The 20,630-nt window shown below is 37.1% G+C and overlaps 1 protein-coding gene and 1 long non-coding RNA gene across 13 annotated transcripts in view; one reads left to right on the forward strand and one right to left on the reverse strand.

The window, feature by feature from the left end:
- The window catches only part of LOC140530993 (uncharacterized), a 53,873-nt gene extending 36,256 nt beyond the window's left edge, over nt 1-17,617 (reverse strand). For all 7 annotated transcript variants that reach the window (XR_011976240.1, XR_011976236.1, XR_011976237.1 and 4 more), the window contains exon 1: nt 13,462-17,617. This is a non-coding gene — a long non-coding RNA (uncharacterized lncRNA). The remainder of the gene's footprint in view (nt 1-13,461) is intronic.
- PALM2AKAP2 (PALM2 and AKAP2 fusion) overlaps nt 1-20,630 on the forward strand; it is a 536,456-nt gene that overhangs the window by 345,509 nt on the left and 170,317 nt on the right. The gene's annotated exons all lie outside the window — the stretch shown is intronic.

Below are 20,630 nucleotides of genomic sequence, written 5' to 3' on the forward strand. Positions count from 1 at the left end.
CAGTAGAAAAAGGAATAAACCTGGGGAAAATGTTGTGACAAATAACTTCTGTGATTTTCTAATATTTTCATTTTCTCTTCTTACTATCCAGATTCTCCCTATACTTACTGTTTATATTCTACTTTTTATTATTCAGTAATAATCCTCATATACAGGTCAGCTCCAAAGACAAGACTTAGATTATTCTGATTTTGTAGAATCATAGAATCTAAAAGTTAGCATAACAATATCAGATTGTTGGGCAAAATCTGATACAAAGAAGAAAAGATGCACACAGGAAACAATTGTGTTAAGTTAATGTGTCTCAATACTTACCTCACCCACATAAAGTGACCAAGGGAAAGTCAGAATTGATGGATGAGCTCACAGTGATCTACACTAGAAAAGTAGCTGACCAAAATTCATGACATACAGATGTATTTAGTATGGAAGCCAGAAGACCTTGGTCTGGTCCCAGCTCTTCCACTAGCTGATTGTATGGGCAATTCAAGCAAGACACTTCACCTCTTTTACACCTGGTTTTCCTCTTCTGCAAAATGAGGTGTTGGATCTCATTGATGATGAGATGATTTCCAAGGTGGTTTTCAATTTTAAATTCTGGGATCTATTGATGTTATCCTTTGAGCAGTAACTAAAGATTGGCTGGAATTTTCAAAATATGATTTGCCAAATATGATTTCCAAAGAATTTTGCCAATCACATCTGTAGTTTTAGCCAAGAACCACACATTTAATGGTGACTTACCATGTCCAATGGGTAGCATAGTGGATACAGCACTGACCCTGCAGTCAGGAAGACCTGAGTTCAAATGTGATCTCAGACCATACACTAGCTATTTGACCTTGGCAAGTCACTTAACCTCCATCTTATTTAGTTTTTTGTTATGTAAAATGGACATAGTTGCAGCAGCAACCTTCCAGGGTTGTAGTGAGGATCAAATGAGATAAAGGGCTTGGTTCAGTTTCTGGCATTAATAAGTGCTTGTTTCTGTCTTTCCTTCCTTCTACCATTCCATTTCACTTCATCTAAAACACTGGGCTCTCGCCACTGCCTTTTTCATCGTCCTAACCCTTCTCCAACTCCACCCTTTCTATTTTCTTAACCCTTTGTTAGGGGAAGGGGAAGTTCAGAAATAAGTCTATATTGTTATGATTTAGATGGGAAAATTAGGGAGGAGAAGATGCAAAATACTTTCCTGTCAGTTCCCACGACTAAAGGCATTTAGAGCTTGAAACCAATCACTTTGCCCAGAATTTTCTGGAATACTGTTCCACTCTGAGCTATTGAGTCTGACACCTTTGTTTAGCCAATACTCCTGACATGCCAGCTGGCTCATGGGGTCTCCTCTCTCTTTGTTACAATAATCAGAGTGGCAATAGAGTTTAATTACGAGAATAGAAAGATAGAGGCTGTTTCCAGTAGCCCAAATGAAGTCATCAGCATCTCTCTAATTCTAAGAGAGTTGAGTCAGGCCTCTGGGAAGGTGTCCTTATTTTGTCACTACAGAGCTGAATACAATGACAGAAGGAAACAAAATTAGCTTACATTTATTTAGAACTTTGCAAACCTTATATACATCATAATGTATATAAGACTTTATGTGTATATATATATGTGCATATATATATATATATATATATATATACACATTATTACCACATTTCATCCTTATAATACTGTTAGTTAGATACCACAACTGTCCCTGTTGTAGAGATGAAAAAACAGATTTGGGGATGAAGTACTTTGCCCAAAGCTTTTCAACTATCAAGTGTCAAAGGCAGGATTTGAACCACTTGCTCCTCTGACCAGCATAGGGCACACTAGGTAACATTGACTCTCTCAGTAATCATGATGGAGCCAGGCAAAACCTGGTATAATAGTATCCCTGTACTAGGGAATCTGTTTTCCTTGGTTTTCTTTCCCATCATGTGTGTATTTATGTTCTCCTTTGTTGTATGTGTTCTTGGAGAAGGTCTTGTACATTGGATTGTGCTATAAGTGTCCTGAGGTGTTAGGCACATCAAACATGAAAGAGCTAAACAGTGCAGTTCTGTGTCAGGGAACAGCTACAGCTAAAACTCATTTTGAGCCCTTCTTTATTTTCCTAGGTATACATCTGAAAGAGATGTCACAGGACCTTGAAATTTACCCCCCCCCTTTTTCTTTTTTCCCTTCCCTACCCCCAGATTTTGTATTTAAGACTTTTCATTGCATGTAGTTTAGGAGGAATCTGAGACACAATATCTGGTCTACCCACTCATCAGAAACAGAGTGTATCAAAGAAGTAGAGGGATCCTGAGAAGGGCCCAGAATGACTGTTGGTAGACACTACCAAGAAAACAAAGACTAAAGAGGACTCTAGGACCATATGTTTAAAGCTGGGAGGAGCCTTAGAGGTTATCTAGTATAATACTCATATTTTTTAGATGAGAAAACTGAAGCACAGTGATTTGCACAAAAGCAACGGAGTTCCAGAAAAACATCTATTTTTGCTTCACGGACTACACTAAAGTTTTTGTGTGGATCACAAAAAAAAAAAGTCAAGTCTTCAAAGAGATGGGAATACCAGATCTTACTTGTCTCCTGAGGAACCTGTAGGCTTGTCAAGAAGCAACAGAAACAACTTGGAACAACTGACTGGTTTAAGATTGGAAAAGGAGTACAACAAAACTGTATATTGTCACCTTATTTATTTAACATATGCTGAGTACATCATACTAAATGCCAGGCTGGATAAATCAAAAACCAGAATTAAGGTGGAGAAATATCAACAGTTTCAGATATCTAGATACCACATGAAGGCAAAGGGAGAAGAAGAATTAAAAAGCCGCTTCAGTCGGGTGAAAGAGGAAAGCAGAAAAGCTGGCTTGAAGCTTAATGTAAAAAACCAAAAAGAAACAACTAAGATCTTGGCAATTTGTTCCATTATTTCCTGGTAAATAGAGAGAGAAGAAAAGGAAACGGTGTCGGATTTTATATTCTTGGACTCAAAGATAGCTGCAGAGGGCATCTGCGGCCATGAAATTAAAAGATGCTTGCTCCTTGGAAGAAAAGCTATGGCAAATCTGGACTAAAGAGTGGAGACATCTCCTTGAAGACAAACATGAGTACAGTCAAAGCTGTGGTTTTTCCAGTAGCAATTTATGTCTGTGACAGTTGGACTATAAGGAAAGTTGAAGCCTATAGAATCAATGCTTTTGAATTGTGGTGCTGGAGAAGACTTTTGAGAGTCCTTTGGACAGCAAGAAGATCGAATCAGTCAATAAAATTAATTCAGGCTATTCACTGAAAGATCAGATAGTGAAGCTAAAACCTAAATACTTTCACCACATAATGAGAAGATGAGACTCATCAGAAAAGACCCTGATGTTGGGAAAAATTGAAGGCAAAAGGAAAAGGGGATGGCAGAGGATGAGATGGATAGATAATGTCATGGAAACAACAAACAACTTGAACACATCTCAGGAGATAGTGGATGATAAAAGGATCGGGTGTGCTAAGGGCCATGGAGTCACAGAGTCCTCACAACTGATCAACAGCAGTAAAGAAAAAATGAATGGTAGGCAGGGACCTGAACCCAAAAACTGAGGGAATTAAAACTCAACAGATTCCAAATCCTTTGCTCCTTCTGCTGAACTTGGGATCATGAAAAAGACACCCTCACTTTCAATTTCCTTATCTGTAAAATGACAACATGGAATTAGTCAACCTTTTATTTTATATTTATACATTTATTATATATAATAATTATTATATTATATTGTATATTATTATATTATATATCATATATTATTACATATTTTATTTTATATATTTATATAGAAAAATCATATATTTATATAGAAAAATATATTTATTTTATATATTTATATAGAAAGTATTTTACTTTCTTCTTTCTAGATTTAGCATTCAGTAATTTCATCCCAAGTTTCTAGTAGAAGGAGGCTAGGGTTAGCTGTTAAAATGTGGCTTTTTATTTATTTCAAGTAGTCCCCTATAATATTTACTACCCTAGTTCCATGTGAAAAGTATAACAGCATAAGATGTGATTGCCATTGTAAATTTTGTTATTTTTTAACCAGATGAATTTCAGGTTGAGCTAGGCTGATAGGATGGCAACCCTCTCACATGCCTTTCCCATGGAGGAGGTTAAGGAGGGTGCTTTTTGTTTTAAGTGAAAGTTCAGAAATTGAAGCTGTGAATTTCTTCTTGGATGAAGTATGATTGGTTCCACACTAACCCTTATTGACCTCTCTTTGGAATAATGGAGAAAGGAAAATGGCCTTAGTAATAGAATTTTAAAAGTGGAAGAAGAAAAAGAAGAAGCACATTCAGACCAGATTTAGGGTCTAAACAGGGCAATAAGTAATATAACATGCACACATAGAATGAAAGTTTGTGACACCTTACTCTCCTTTTTTTTTAAAATTCTCCTCTTCTCATTAAATTTTTGTATACTAGAAAGCTATTTTTGATTCTAGTATGTCTCCAGTGATTAATCAGTGTCAGAAAGCAAACAGTTTGCATCTCCTAGGCATTGGAAATTCCTATAGGCAAGCTAATACAAAATTTATTTTGGGGACTCCTGAATCCTAATGAGAAGGGCTCAGAGTGTCACAAGGCAAAAAGACCTTGAGATCATGCTTTATGAAGATTTTTTAATGACAAACCAATATCTCATACTGTATACCTTTGTATGTCTTAGATGACCTAGATATAAAAGGTTATATCAAGAAACAATTACAAAAGCAAGGAAGGAAATTTCTGTCATAGTTATGGATAGGGAAAGAGTTCATGACCAAATAAAGGAGAAAGAGGATCGTGGAAAATAAAATGGATAATTTTGATGACATAAATTTGAAAATTTTTTCACAAATAAAATTAATGTCATTAAAATTAGAAGGAAAAGATCTGGGAAAATATCTGCAGCAAATTTGTTATGACAAAGCACTATTATCCAAGATATAAATTAATTCAAATACATAAGAACTAAAGCCATTCTCCTAATAGGTAAATGGCCAAAGAATATGAACAGGCAGTTCTCAAAGGCAAAAATCCAAGCACTTGACAATCGTATTTAAAATTGCTCCAAATTATTAATAATAAGAGAAATGCAAATGGAAACAACTGTGAGGTTCTACCTTGTACCCCTCAGATTGGCAAAAATGATGAAAATAGAAAATACAGTTGTGGGAAGGGTCATGGGGAAACAGGCATATTAATACTTTATTGGTGAAAAAAATACCCTTATTAGAATTATGAATTAGTCTAGTCATTCTGAGAAGCAATTTGGACTAAAGGTCCCCAAAAGTCACTAAACCATGCATATCCCTTGACCTAGTAATACCATTAGTAGCCTTATATCCCAAAAATAAGAAAAGGACATAAACATACATATGTACATATACACACATTATACACAAAATATTTGTAACAGCTAATTTTGTTGTGACAAAACTGGAAACTAAGAAGGTATCCATTAATTGATGCATGGCTGATCAAACTATGGTATATGAACAACATAATGTAATTTTATGGAACTGTAAGATATGACAAAAGGACAGTTTTTAGACAAACCTGGAAAGACATGTGAACAGATGCAGAGTAAAGTAAGTAGAATCCATAGAATGACTTATACAATAATAATATTTAAAAGAAAAATAATTTTGATGTTCTTAAGAACTCTAGTCAATACAGTAGCCAACATAATTCCAAAGGACCAGTGATGAAGCAGCCTGTGCTCCCTGGTAGAGAGGGATGAATTCACAGTGTAGAATCAAACATATATTTTCAAACATGGCCATTGTGGCAATTTTTTTAATGGGACTTATTGTTCAGTTGTGTATGACTCTTTGTGACCCTGTGGACACAAGCCAATACTGTCCATGGAATTTTCTTGTTAAAGATAGTGGAGTGGTTTGACGTTTCCTTCTTCAATGGATTGAGAGAAATTGTGGTTAAGTGACTTGACCAGACTAATAAGTGTCTGAGGCTGAATTTGAATTCAGATCTTCCTGACTCCAGACTCAGTGTTCTATCCACCAAGCCACCCACAGGTAATCTCTTATAGAACAAGATGAATCACTATGAATAAAGAAATGGCTATATACAAACCACTGTGCTGAATACTAGAGATACAAAAAGAAAGGACGGTCCTTGCTGTCCCATTGCAATGAGGGAGATAACGCATATGGCAAGTTTCAGCTGCAAGTCTGATGGAAAGGTCCCACAGTCCTTAGGGTACAGCAGCAAAGCTGATCATAAAGGCCTCTTCATAACAGTATGATACAGGTCCTGCTTCTATGGGATGGGGGATGGATAGCAAACTACTTAATCAGCATAAATCTCAGGGCAAACTGCCCTCCCAAGTGGCCGCCAGGGGAATACTTGGTTCCTACCCATTGATCCTGGCCATCCAAGCTATGTGAGCCAGCTGGCAACTCTTCTCATATAGCAACTGAACTACTCCCACCAAAACACATAAGAAGAGGAAGGCATTTCCCCAGGAAGTGAGGAGAAACAGAAAAAAGAGGAAATTGCTGCTTAGGGAGTTGTGATAGAAAAGAAAAAAAAGGAAAACATGATCAAGAGAGTATCCAAGTAAGCAGGAAAAGCCTAGAGAAGAGGGTAGAATCAACAGGAAAATCTATCTTAGGTAGCCTGCATAACTGAGAGTTAAAGAAAGCAGACGTGCTTTTCTTTTCCTAATACATGCTATGACATGAGTGAAGTCGTGCAGCAATCTTTCCTATTTATTCAAAAATCGTCATGGTCTGAGGGCTAGAGCACAAGCTCAAGAATTAGGGGTAAAGTTAGCCTTCCTACTGAATAAAGCACTCTGGGTCCATCTGGCTTGGAAAGACCATCTATCAGCTGTAGGATGATTTCGAGGGAGATAGGGTCTATGCTACCCTGCTTTCATTACCTCATCCCTCAGGGCTGTAGGGAAATTCAGAAACCCACATGTAAGGGTTTCCCTTTCTCAAGAGCTTAGGCTTCTAGCTTCAGCCCTATCACTTGTTTCCTTTGTAATCTGAAGCAAGTCACTTAACTTTTCTGTGCCTTGTTGATGTCATCTATGGAAAATGGGGATAATATTTCCTTGAGGTGGTACTAAAGGAGAAAAAGGGAATGTGACAAAAATAAATGAGATGATGCCCATTGAAGCCCATTGGAAGAAATACAGAACAAAAGCTGATAGACATATATCCATATATATATATAATATTATTATATGATATAATACTTATAGATATCATTCTCCTCATTCTATATATGAGGAAACTAAAACTCCAAGTAAAGTAAATTGCTCAAGGTCACATAGCAAGAATCTATTATGATAGTCAAATCCAAGTTTTCTTGACTCTTAAGTCCAATATTTTATCCAGGTCGTTTTACCTCTCTGGGCCTCAGTTTCCTCACTGCAAAATGGGAGAGGAGGGAGGAAGGACTGAATTAGGTGATCTTTGAAGTCCATTCCAGTTTTAAACATCTGATTCTGTGACCTATTGTCATACTACCTCTCATGTGAGGTTGTAGGAATATCATCTCTATCACACAGGCTATCCTAGTTTTGCCTTAAAAGGTATTAAAGTCATCCTCAAGACTTAATTTGACCTGGGTAAGTCACTTAACTTCTCTCAGCCTTAGTGTTCTCCTCTATAAAAAGAGGTTGGATTTGATGGCCTATAAGATGTCTTTTAAGGGCAGGTAGGTGGTGCAGTGGACAGAGTGTTGGTCTGGAGGCAGGAAGATTCATTTTTATTAGTTCAAATCTAGCCCCTGATATTTAACTAGCTGTGTGACCCTGGGTAAGTCACTTAACCCTGTTTATTTCAGCTTCCTCCTCTGTAAAATGAGCTGCAGAAGGAAATGATATAAACCATTCCTGTATCTTTGCCAAGAAAACCCCAAATGAAATCACAAAAAGTCAGACACAATAACATTACTGAACAACACCATATCTTTTCCAGCGCTAAATGACTAATTTCCATCTCTAATCCGTGACTAATGATTATACAGGTGGTATAGCTTTCTGGTTCCAATTCAGAGTTGGACAAAAATGTACTGATTCTACCTCAGTCATGTCAAATGCCAATTCACTGGTATGGTTAATACTGAGGCAGGAAAGTAAATCAATGCTGTATTCTTACTGAATATCCTTTCCATACCAAGGCTAAGTAAACTTCTCTTTTAGCTCTTAGACGGTCCATGAGTATCTCATTTTGTTTCAGTCCTTAACCTGAACCACTAGACCAGCTTGAATTATGACTGACTTAGAACTGAGTTGTGATCTATCCATGGATCTCAATGCTATCTAGCATTTCTACCCTTCAAGATTCAGGGGACAATACTGCATAAAATAATGTTGATCAGAATTTCTTGTGTGTGTGGATTAATAAGAGGAAAAAATACTCCCAGGCATTGTGGCACTATTCCACTTGCCTCCTTCACCTTTGATCTTCTCTCGATACTGAGAGAGGAGGACAAAGATAGAAATGCTCCCCAATCCTAGAGTAGCTCAGGACAACCTGGCAGATGTGATTCTACTAGCTCAACTACCTCAAAATAATCCACAAAAGTGTTAGGATATACTCAGTGCTGACCAAGAACCAGCCATGCTGTCATAGGCCCACTGTCTATCTCAAGGATGGGCCACCCCTTGGGAGTAGAATTAGGGGTTGGGTTGCTTCCTTTCCTTATTCCCCTAATCCCCTGTTTTCATGAGTGGGAATTGCCACCCAAAGGAAATCTGATCAGCTCATCTTTGGGTGGGGTTTCCCAAAGCCAAGCATTTAAAGGGAAATCATTGTTTAGAAGTTCCTCTGGGTTTTAATGACCAACCTACTGAGAAATTCTCCAAGAACAAAGTGAAATTTAAAAAACATACACACACCACCGCCATCACCACCCATGGGATTAACATGAGCCAAAAACAATTAAAGGGGAAAATAAGTTTGAATTCCAAAGCCCTTCTTAACTAGAACTGTCAAATGAACACTTAAAAAAATACAGTAAGAGAATATAGGTCATGCTAATTAGAGACCTGAGTCCTATCTGTGAATCAGTCATTTTCAGTGAAAATAAGCAAACAGACCTTTGTCAGGGTGGGTCAATTTTTCTTCACTAAAATATATGGGATAAATATGGTATAGTATATATAAGGAGCATTAGGCCAGGAATTGAGATATACAAATTTGAATCCCAACTCTCCATCTGTTGTAGGGTATAATGTTGGCCTGTCTTTTCACTTTTCTAAATTGTGGTACAATGAAGAATGCTGGATTTGGAAACCCAAGACCTACATTCAATCCTAGCTCTGCTACTACCTCAGTGACCTTGGGCAAGTCATTTAATTTTTGTGAACCTGTTTCCTCATTGATAAAATGATGGAAGTTGAGCATAATGACCAGAGATCCCTTCTGCTCTAAGTCTATGATCCTATGAAAATGAGAAGATTGCATTAGTTATCATTGTTTCCTTCCATCTTAACATCTTTATATCTGTGGGCCCTTGAATTATACAGGGATGTTGGGTAAATGATGAATAAAGTGAACAGATATCTTGAGCTCTCAAACCAAGCTCTTCCATAACTCAGGAACCTACAGTCAGTTTAAGAAGCTTTTGTTAAACCCACAGATTGTGTCAGTTGTTCAGTCCTGTCCAACTCCTTGTGACCCTGTTTGGGGTTTTATTGGCAAAGACCCAGTATCTTTTGCCATTTCCTTCTCCAGCTTATTTTACAGATGAGGAACTAAGGCAAACAGGATTAAGTGACTTTCCCAAGCTCAAACAAAGCTAGTCCATGTGTAAGATCAGATTTGAACTCTTAGAGATGAGTCTTCCTGACTCTACACCCAATGCTCTATCTGCTGAGCTAGCTGCACATTATCTGTCAAGCACAATGCTTAGTGCTAGGGATACAGAGAAAGGCAAAAACACTGCCCTGATCTCTGGATGCTCACAGTCTGATGGGGGAAATAATACACAAAATATATGCAGTATGAATGGAAAGTAATCCTAGAGAAAAAGTAGGAAAAGTCTCCTACAGCAAGTGGAATTTATCCAGGGAAGCTAGGAGTCTGAAGTGAAGGGTGAGAATATTCAGAGCATGGGCAACACTCAATACAATGGACGGTTAGGAGCTGAATATCGTATATGAAGCACAACAAACACTGCAGTGTCACTGGATTATACAGAGTGTAAAGGAGAATAAAGTGAAGGGAAGTAGGAAGGTAGGAAGGAAGGGACAAGGTTATAAAGGGTTTAAAATGCCAAACATAAGTTATATTTCATTGAGAAGGTAATAGAGAGCTATTGAAGTTTATTGAGTTGGAGGTTGAAGGAGTGAGTATTGACATAGTGAAACCTACATTTTAGTAAAATCACTTTGGCAGATGAGTGGGGATTGATTGGACTGGGGAGGGACTTGAGGCTGAAAGACCAATTAGAAGGTTATTGCAGCTGTAAATGATCCCCAGTGCAAGTGTACCCACACACACACACACACACACGTTTTGTTTTTAAGTCAGGCACGAGCTAAGAATCTCTCTTTCCTGTAGCAGACAGCTTCTCCAGTGAATACTCTTCATGATATCAGAACAGGGGTAGCTGTTCATCACCTAACTCTATACCTTACATAGGACAGTCTCCTTCCCTACTGCTACTCTCCATAAAACTAAGGAAGCTGTAACTATTGTGACTGGTATCTTTGTACGACTTTTTCCCAGTCTCTGTAGTTTTTGTTCAGTTGTTTCAGTCTTGTTCAACTCTTCGTGACTCCTTTTGGGTTTTCTTGGCAAAGATACTGGGAGTGGTTTATCATTTCCTTCTCCAGATCATTTTTCAGATGAAGAAACTGAGGCAAACAGGGTGAGATGACTTGCCCAGGGTCACAGAGCTGGTAAATGTCTGAGATTCGATTTGAACTCAGGCTTTCCTGACTCCAGACTTGGCACTTTATCCATGGCACTACTTAGCTACCCCCTCCCTGACTTTACATCAAAGATATGACATCCGTAAATCCATGACTCTTTCCTCTAGCATAGACCCATGAGCTCATAGGTCCATGCAGGTGGGGCATGCTCATCTTCTTTACCCACTGTGGAAATGGCAAAAAGATATTGTATTTGTCAGAAAGGTTGAAAGGAGATGGTTAGAGTAATTAGATTGTTACTGATTACGTATTTGAAAGGCAGCTGTTCAGAGAGTGAGCTAGAGGAAGTCAGGACAATTGGTTTTCAAGGCCTACCTTTTGACCTGTACCATATGACATTGAGCAAATCATTTACCTTTCTTTGTCCCCAGGTAACTCTCTAAGACTGTAAGTCAAAGAACACTTACCAGTCTTATTGGTAGAGGAGAGCTCCCTGCCCTGAGGAAAGCATAGGTCCAGACCTAAAGAACCAGACTTTATTGATATTGAGCTGGGAAGCAACATGGCAGAGTGACTACATGGCCCATCTTAGAATCAAGAAAACCTGAGTTTAAGTCCTGTCTCAGACCCTTTCTAGTGTGTAATCACGGACAAGTCACTTAACTTACCGGTATTCCAAGCAACGCTCCAAAAACTACAAATGCTTTAAATGAGTGGAAAAAGAGAACTTCTAGACTGGCTTAAAAAAGCACTAACACTTTTGGAAGAATCTATAAAGAGGCAGTTTGCATTCTTTTTTGTGAAGGTTAAGACCTGGTGGAGATGATACCAGCACCTTCTTCTTTCACAGTACTGACCGTCCCATTAATCCTCACATTTTTCTCCTATCTTCCAACATCTAAGACCACCACAAGCACAGCCCATAATTAATTGGCAAATGAATATTATGCACAATAATTGCCAAGGATACAGGAAAAGCTTCATGGAGCATCTGTGGCTTGAACTGGGTCTTAAAAATTAAGATGGGTGGGGCATGAAATGGAGGAAGGGGAGGCAGAAGGGACATGAGCAAAGACCTTACAGAATTGTTTTAGCCACTCAGAGAGAGATACAAAAGAAATATAGGATGTAGTCCCTGCCCTCAAGGGGTAATTACTGTAATTAGGAGAAAGAAAACCTAACAAGTAAGTACGGTTCTATTTAGAAAATAATGGACCCATAATCCAACTGCATTGAGATCTCAATGTTCCTGTCTTCTGTGTGAATAACTGACTTTGCCACAAAAAAAATAATAATGAAGTATGGTGTTTGTAGAGCAGTAAGTTCCAAAGTGTTGGCCTCACCTACAATGGGTATGAGATTTACAATTCAGAGAGTAGGAGAAAAGGTTGAATCTCACCTTCTACACACTAGCTAAATGCAGGGTTGTTTCAAACCCACCTATATCTCTCCTTAGCCTCTAACACTCTTCCACTGTGCCATCTTTCCAATAGACCAGCTCACAACCCCTCTCCTTCTGAAGCAGGTGTAGACTCCTCAGAGCAGTATAAGCTATTAGCTTCCAAGACACCTGCCACAGCAACTGTTCACCTTCCACTGGGAAAATCCCACCTCCTTCCTACCTACTCTCCTATCCCCAGATCACACCATGGTTATTGTCAGCCTTCCTTGGAAGATGACCTCTGGTCTCTGGAGCAGTGACCCATAAGTAAGAGGCTTTTTCACTATGGGTAGAAGAGAGTAAACCATACAGATAAGCAGGTATGGATCTTCATCACAGATTTCATTATCTTTCCTCAGAAACTTACCCTAATTCCACTTACCTATCACTTGAAAGCACCAACTATCCTTCTAATCACCTAGGTACACAACCTTCATATCACCTTTCTTTGATTCCCAACCCTCCCTTGATCATTTAACAATTCTTATTATTTCTACCTCACCAAAATTCTTCAAGTTCATCCTCCACCTAGCTGCCAAAGTGTTTCCCTTCATCAAAGTTCACCAAGCATTAAGTGCCTATTCTGTGCCAGTCATTGTGCTAAAAAAAAAAACAAACATGATAGGTAAAAAGGTAAAATCAGTCCTTGCCCTCAAGGAGTTTATATTCTAATGATCTAACCTCACTCATCCCCTACTCTATAAACTCCAATGCCTATTGACTTTCGGATCAAATATTATTTTATCTTTATCTCATCTTTTTAAAATTTCTACCTTGTGAAAGCTTTATAATATACATATTTATTATTAAGGTAGTTGTTATTCAGTCATTTCAGTTGTGTTCGATTCCTCATAACCCCATTTGGGGTTTTCTTGACAAAGATACCGAAGTGGTTTGACATTTCCTTCTCTAGCTCCTTTTACAGATGAGGAAACTGAGGCAAACAGAGTGACTTGCCCAGGGTCACACAGCTAATATGTGTCTGAGGCTGGATTTGAACTGAGAGGATGTGTCTGCCTGACCCTCCCCTCCTCTGAACTCTATCTGTTGAGCCACCAACTTCCCCAAGCTATGATAGGGTTCTAATTTATTACAAAGATAACAGTTGAATTCAAGTTATCATGGTCTCTTAGGAATGGCATACCTGATTTTTTGGGTCGACTTCAGGGAAGTAAAATGCTATAATCTGCAGCATTTCTGCTATGGAGCCTCTTGCTTGTCAACAGATTTCTGACTATAAATAGGGACAGAACTAAGGAAATGGACCAATGTTCTGATCTGGAATGTTGACATCAGCTACTGTCCCACACAAGCTACCCCTGAGCTGTCATGCCTTCCATTGTTAAGTGTTACATCCTGTCTCCTTTGATAAAACAATGCAGCATTTATTTGGTTTCCAGGATAAATGCTCTTAAGCCCTGCTACCTGCTAAACCAACAGTCCAAATCCCTTTCCATCTTCAATTACCATGATTTCCTTTTCCCCTTTGTGAACCTGCATCGGAGAGACAGAGAGAAAACCTCTTGGTGTCACTTCATTTTTATTACGTTGTCCTGTCATTTTATTGTAGAGGTCTCATCAACCAAGAAAAAACACCATGGATAGCTGAAATCAACAACAAATTAAAGAAAACAAATCAGTAACAGGCTTCTAATGAAAGCAGATCAAAGCTAGAGAGGTGTTGTTAGAGGGTTTTCTCTAGCTGTAAGGGTTGGTCTATTTCATGTGGGCTGTGTATGAGAATGATAAGATCAATGAAAAGCAATAGGTTGATATTATCCACTTTTAAGGATCTTTACAAAAAGACACCAACTGGAGTTTAATATCACAGGTATCTTTAATATAATAGACACATCTCAGATTGTCACACTACAGGGAAATGCAAACCTAATACATTCTTCTCCTACACTTCCTTTGAGGCCTGAAGAGAAAAGCATTTGTGTAAGATTATTCTCTTTCCAAAAAGTGTTATTCTAGGGATTTCAAAGTCATTTTTAAAAAAACAAAAAGTCATCAATCAAAAAAAATATTTATTCAATACATACTGTGCTAAACAGATTTTCTTTTTAGGTAACTAGGGGAAAATGAAAGAGATTAAGGAAGGGATGAAGACTGTAGTGTGGAGTAGTAAAAAACAATGATAATGCACAGTGGGAGAAGGGAAACTTCTCAACTATTTAATGTTTATTTCTGTAGTCTCTACCAAGGAGGATGATCTTTAGACTAAAAAGGATAGGGCAAAAACTACTAGGAAACTGAAACCCAAGAAGGAAGATAATAGAGATGCTCTTGATGAGTTATTAACTGCATCCCAGGGTATTGACAGAACTGGAGGATATGATTACAGAAACACTGCCAGTGATCTTTGGAAGATATAGGAGACTATAGGAGAATGCAAGAGAGGCAACAGAATTGGAGGAAGACAAATGCTTCATCACAAAGGAAAGAGAGTAGAGTCTACTAGCCATAGGTGGGTGAGCTTTGATTTCAAGCAAGATTATGGAATGTGTTCATTTTTTAAAAGGATTGTTAATGAACTTCAAGAAAAGGAAGTAGGCATTGCGAAGAGCCAGTACATCTTCATCAAGAACAAATCAGAGCAGACCAGCTTCACTTCCTTTGTTGACAGAATAAGTAGACTTGTAGACAAGGAGAGTGCTGTGTGTATAATTTATTTAAATTTCATCCAAGCATTTGACATTGTTCCCCATGTTATCCTGCGGTCAAGATGAAGCAATATTTGCTAGATGAGCAGTGAGATGAATTCTAACAGGTTGAATGACCAGACCCAACCCAAACAGTACTCATTAATGGAACAATGTTAACTTGAATGAAGGTACCTGTAAGGTATTTATCTGTCGGCTCCATTTGACATTTGTATAATTGAATGGAGGAAGTTATGGCTGGTCTGCTTATCAGATTTTGTAGATGAGCCAAAGATAAAAGGGACAGTAGTAGATTGAAAAATAGAGTTAGGATCCAAAAAAAATATTGCAGTCTAGAACACTGATCAATGATTTAGAGCTGATAGAGACTTGAGAGGTTATCCAGCACAGTCATTCCAAATTCAAATAGAAGCAGAGGAACCACTAAACTATACATAAAAATCCTTGTTGGCAGTGTATTGACTTAGAAAACCACATATTAACATTTTCTGTGTTCTGTTGTACTTTTATTTTGTTAAATATTTCCCAGTTACATTTAAATGTTTCTAGTCATACAGGAGAGTAAGTGTTCCAGATCATGTTTGATTCCTCACATCTAGTAGAACCCCCAAATTTTTTTAAAGTGTTGATTGATATCTTGTCTTTACATCACCACACTTCCCACTGTATCCTTTTCCCCTCCCCTCCTAAAAAAGTCATCCTTAATAATGAAGAATAAAAAAGTGGGGGGAAAAGTTCAATAAAAGACATTGAAAAAGTTTGATATTATATACCTACAGTAATAATAATAATAATAATTTATCCCTATCTTTACAAAAAAAAAAGAGAGAGAGAGAGATACCTTCTCACATCTCTTCTTTGGATCCAAGTTTGGCTATTATGATTTCACAGAATTCAGCATGATTGTTTTATTGTTTTCTTTCCATTTATATTGTAGTATCAAGCAAAGTATATTTTTAAAGCACCTTCTATGTGCCAGTCATTATGCTAGGTTTTAGGGATACAAATACAAAGAAATAAACTATACCTACAAATAGCTTACATTCTAATAGGGGAGAGAAGCACGTTTTACAATATATACATAAATACACTGCTAAGTATAAATATATACTTATATGCTTATGGTTGTGTATTTATATCATTTCTATATACATTAGTATATATACAGAATAATGTGAAGTTAACAGATATTTTTTTAGATAACATGTATATTGTTTTCTGCTTTTGCTTACTTCACTTTTCATCAGTTCATATAATCTTCTCATTCTTCTTTGTATCCATCATTCCTTGTAGCAAAATAATATTACATTACATTCATGTATAACAGTTTGCTTTACTGTTCCCTCATTTATTTCCAGTTCTTTGCTATCACACAAAAAGTGCTGTTGTACGTATTTTGGTGTCTAGGGAGCCTTTCTTTTTGTCATTGACCTTCATGAAGTATATTCCTGGAAGCAGAATTTCTGTCAAAGAGTCGGCACATTTTAATTACTTTGCATAATTTCAAATTACTTTTCAGAATGGATGGGTCAATTTAAAGCCCCACCAACAATGCCTTAGTGTGTCCATCTTTTTAGAACCATTCTCGTACTGTCGCCATATTTTGTCATTTTTTGCAAGTTTATCAAGCTCATGATGAAAGCTCCAAGTTGGTCTGATTTGTAGTTCTCTTATTATTAGAAATTTAAAGCATTCTCCCATATCCATCCCTTAATTTTTAACATAAGGAAACTGAGGCCCATAGAGATTGACTTGCCCAGATAATAAATGCTAAAGCTGGAATTCAATCTCAGATCTAATGACACCAGAGTCAGGAGGCTTTCCATTGCATTAGCATAAGTATGAGCAGAGAGGGGGCAGCTATTTGTCAGAGAAGATAGAGATGCTGGGCCTGGAATCAGGGAGACTCATCGTCCTGAGTTTATATATGGTCTCAGACACTTATTTTGCTGTGTGATTCTGGGCAAGTCATCCAACCCTATTTGCCTCAGCTCTTCCTCTATAAAATGAGCTGGAGAAGGAAATGGCAGACTGCTCCAGTATCTTTTCCAAGAAGACCCTAGGGAGAAACTATCATCTCCCGCCCTGAGCTCTGCCTTCAGTCATGAAGATATTTTCCTCCCCAAATTGTCAACAAGATTAAATAAAGTGCAGTTGGCTTCCTGCCGTCTCCTAAATACTAACCTGAGATCTATAGTCATTTCCTCAGATCCAATGAAAGTAGACATCCATGTAAACAAATGTACGCATAAATACGAATCACACCTATTAGAAAAAGACTCAACCAAAACCATCTCCTTCACACAGATGAGCATGGAGCCTGTTGTCCCAGCTAAACATTAGATCTTACTGGTGAACTTATATCTTGATATATTGTTTTCTTACTTATCATACTTAATTCATAAGGAATCTGAGTTTTGCTCATGCAAGTCCCAAGGAAGAAGGCAATTAGAAAGAATTAGAATATAGAATCTACAAACCACCCAAAATGCATCACGTCCCAGACCTTCTTTTTCCTGTGCCTAGGATTTGTTGTCCTAAAACTAAGACAGTATAGGAATTTTGGATCATGCAAGTTTGTCAATAGGATTTTTAGTGGAGAATTAACAATATAGGTAAATTATGCAGATATGGATAAATAAATTCAAATTTACTTTAAATAAACATTTATACACACTCACAAATATGTGTATATATACATATATATCTTACTTATATGTCTACATGTTGTTTTTCCCAGTAAGTTCCCTGAGAGCAGGAATGATTTGATTTTTTTTTGCATTCTCAGTGCCCAGCACATAGTAGAGGCTTAGCAAATGCTTCTCAAATGATTGATTGTTATCCATTAAGAAACATCTTAAGTTGGTTAGGTGAAAAGTTCCTTAAATATTATTTGTTGAGCCAAATCTAGTAAAAATGAAATTGAATCAGAATAAATGTCAAGTCCTATACTTGGGTTGCAAAAAAAAAAAAAAAATTAGTATCACAGACAGAAGTTGAGGGAGTCATGGCAAGGTTGCCATTTGCTTGAAAAAAATCCAGCAGGCCTAGATGACCACAGACTCAGTAATCAATAATGTGATATGAGACCAAAAATTTAATATGATGTTAGACTTTATTAAGATTCTATTCAGTTCAGTTCAACAAGCATTATGGGAAGTATAGTGTCCAGGACCTTGAAGGTAATACTTCTCTACTATGACCACATCTGTAATATTGTGTTTAATTCTTGGCACTGCATGTTAGAAAGAGTATTGGCAAACTGGAAATGCCTAGAGTAAGATGAAGGGTCTCAAAATCATGCCATTTAAGGAACCCTTGAAGGAACTATCTATAGAAAAAAAGATTTGGGGAGTCCATGACAGCTGTTGTTAGGCATGCAGAGGGCTCTCACCTTAAATACTCCAATAGATCTGTGATCCCTTCAATCTGGAGGTTTTCACTAATGCTTCCAATCACTACTTCTCCATACTTTCCCATCCTGAGCAACTCTTGAGTCTGACCTCCCACTAATTCATTGTAGAGGTCTACCCAAGGTGTTTTGAGATCTTTCCTTTTTCCTTATAAGTAGAGGATACCAGAGAAATTTGTGTCAATTTTAAAAGCATTTTTTTAAGCTCTTAATGTATTCAGGAGACAGTGCAAGGCTGGTGGAGATACAAATACAAAAACTAGGCCCACCTCCAGGAACTTGCTTTGGTGCTGGGGATTCAACTTGCTTGGCCTGACCCCAGAGGGCAGGATTAGGAAGAATGGCCAGGTGAGAGTTTCAGAAAGGTCAGTTTAGCCCCCCATAAAGTAGAATGGGCTGTCTCAGAATACAGTCTCTAACATTTGAGGTCTAAAAAAAAAGGAAAAGATTCTTGGTCTTAAAGGATGGATGCCCTCTTGTTAGTGACACGACAATTCAGTCATCTGTGGAGTTGAATTAAATAACACCAGTTATATCTTCCAATTCTGAGATTCAGTGATTCTGTGTATTGAGTACTATGTAAGGTGCTGGGGGTATTGGAAAAGTATTTTTGTCCCTGAAGGGTTTGTAATCTTATTAAGTAATATTTTAAGCAAAAGGAGGAAGGAAAAGAAGAACTATGGTCATGTGAAAACAAATACTTTAGGGACACAAACAAATACATTATTATCAATATTTATAGGTCAAATTATTTATATATGACATCCTTTTAAATCAGAATGAGTTATGATGCTTGTGTTACAGTAGACAAAAATACTCCAGTCTATAATCTGTTCTGTTTATATTTATTGTTATAACCTAGATGTAGCTTATAGTTAGATGCTATAATCAATCATAAGTTATAGTCTATATGTTGAGTACTACAGTTTGAATGGAAATTCTGACCAGGAAGATAAAAAGTGTCCCAAAAGTCTTAAAGTAGTTTTAAGCTTTAATAAATTCAGAAGTATAAGTGCTACAAACTTACAAAAGCAACACTGGAAAATTAACTATCTGAGTTTTTAAAATATTTATTTTGTATTAAAATTACACATAACTATCATCTTATGCTGTATACAGCCCTCTAGACAATTTTTTAACTTCGTGAAAATTTTTCTCTGCTGATATTCAGTGTCTGAGGATTGCATTTGTCATCCTAGCCTTAGGATCATCCACAGAATGGGGTTTTGATACATCTAAGATAGTTTTAGGAGCCAGATCAAGTGACGAAGATGATGAAATAAGAGGGCCTTCTCCACTGATCCATTGGTCTGAGAAAGTGTCATCCAGAAGCTTGTTAAAAATGGAAATCAAAAATTTGTTACTCAAAATTCATAAAATTAAGTAAGCATGAAATAAATTTAAATGATTAAATGTTCAAATGGTGTTTTTATAACTTAGTGACATGTATACTTCTGAAGTAATTAAAGTTTAAAATTACATTAAGACTTTTGGGACAGCCTTATAAGTTGTGGGAAGAACTTGGAGGTCAGGGAAATGATTACTAAAGCTGGAGGGAACTTTGTAAGCAACATAATTGATAACCTTAGTGAACTGAGCATTGGCCCTAGAAATAAAGGTCCCAGATTTGAGTCCTGCTCAAGTTGCAAACCTTGCTCAAGTGATTTCACCTCAATTTCCTTATCTTCAGAAGAGGGATAATAATATTCAAAATATTTGTTTTACGAAACAGATGAGATTATCCAAAATCAGACTATGAATATCAAGCCAAAGTGCTTTATAAATTGGAATGATTATTGGAATTGCATTGATTATTAGTATTGATTATTATTAATTATTATGATTATTGATTGGAATTATTCAGCCAATCAGCAAACATTTGCTAAGCACCTACTATTCCTCCCAGATCAAATATTATCTTTGTAATACGCACATTCTTGCCTAATAGCAAATATAAAATCTTCTCCACATCTTTTTCTTCCTCCTAGCATCCATCCTATTTTCTTCTTCCAGTAGGATATAAGCTCTTTGAGGACAGAAATTTTCTCACTCTCTTTTTTTTTTTTTTTTGCCTTTATAGTACCTAATGCCTATTACAATTTCTTGCTTACATTAGGCACATAATGAATGCTTGTTGAATTAAATCATTGTCAAGAGCACTTGTTGACATCAGGAAATGGTATCTCACTTCAGGCACTGACCTCTAAGCTCTAGGTCCTTTTAGCCCCATTAAAG

Source organism: Notamacropus eugenii, chromosome 3, assembly GCF_028372415.1.
Source record: "Notamacropus eugenii isolate mMacEug1 chromosome 3, mMacEug1.pri_v2, whole genome shotgun sequence".
NCBI lineage: Eukaryota > Metazoa > Chordata > Mammalia > Diprotodontia > Macropodidae > Notamacropus > Notamacropus eugenii.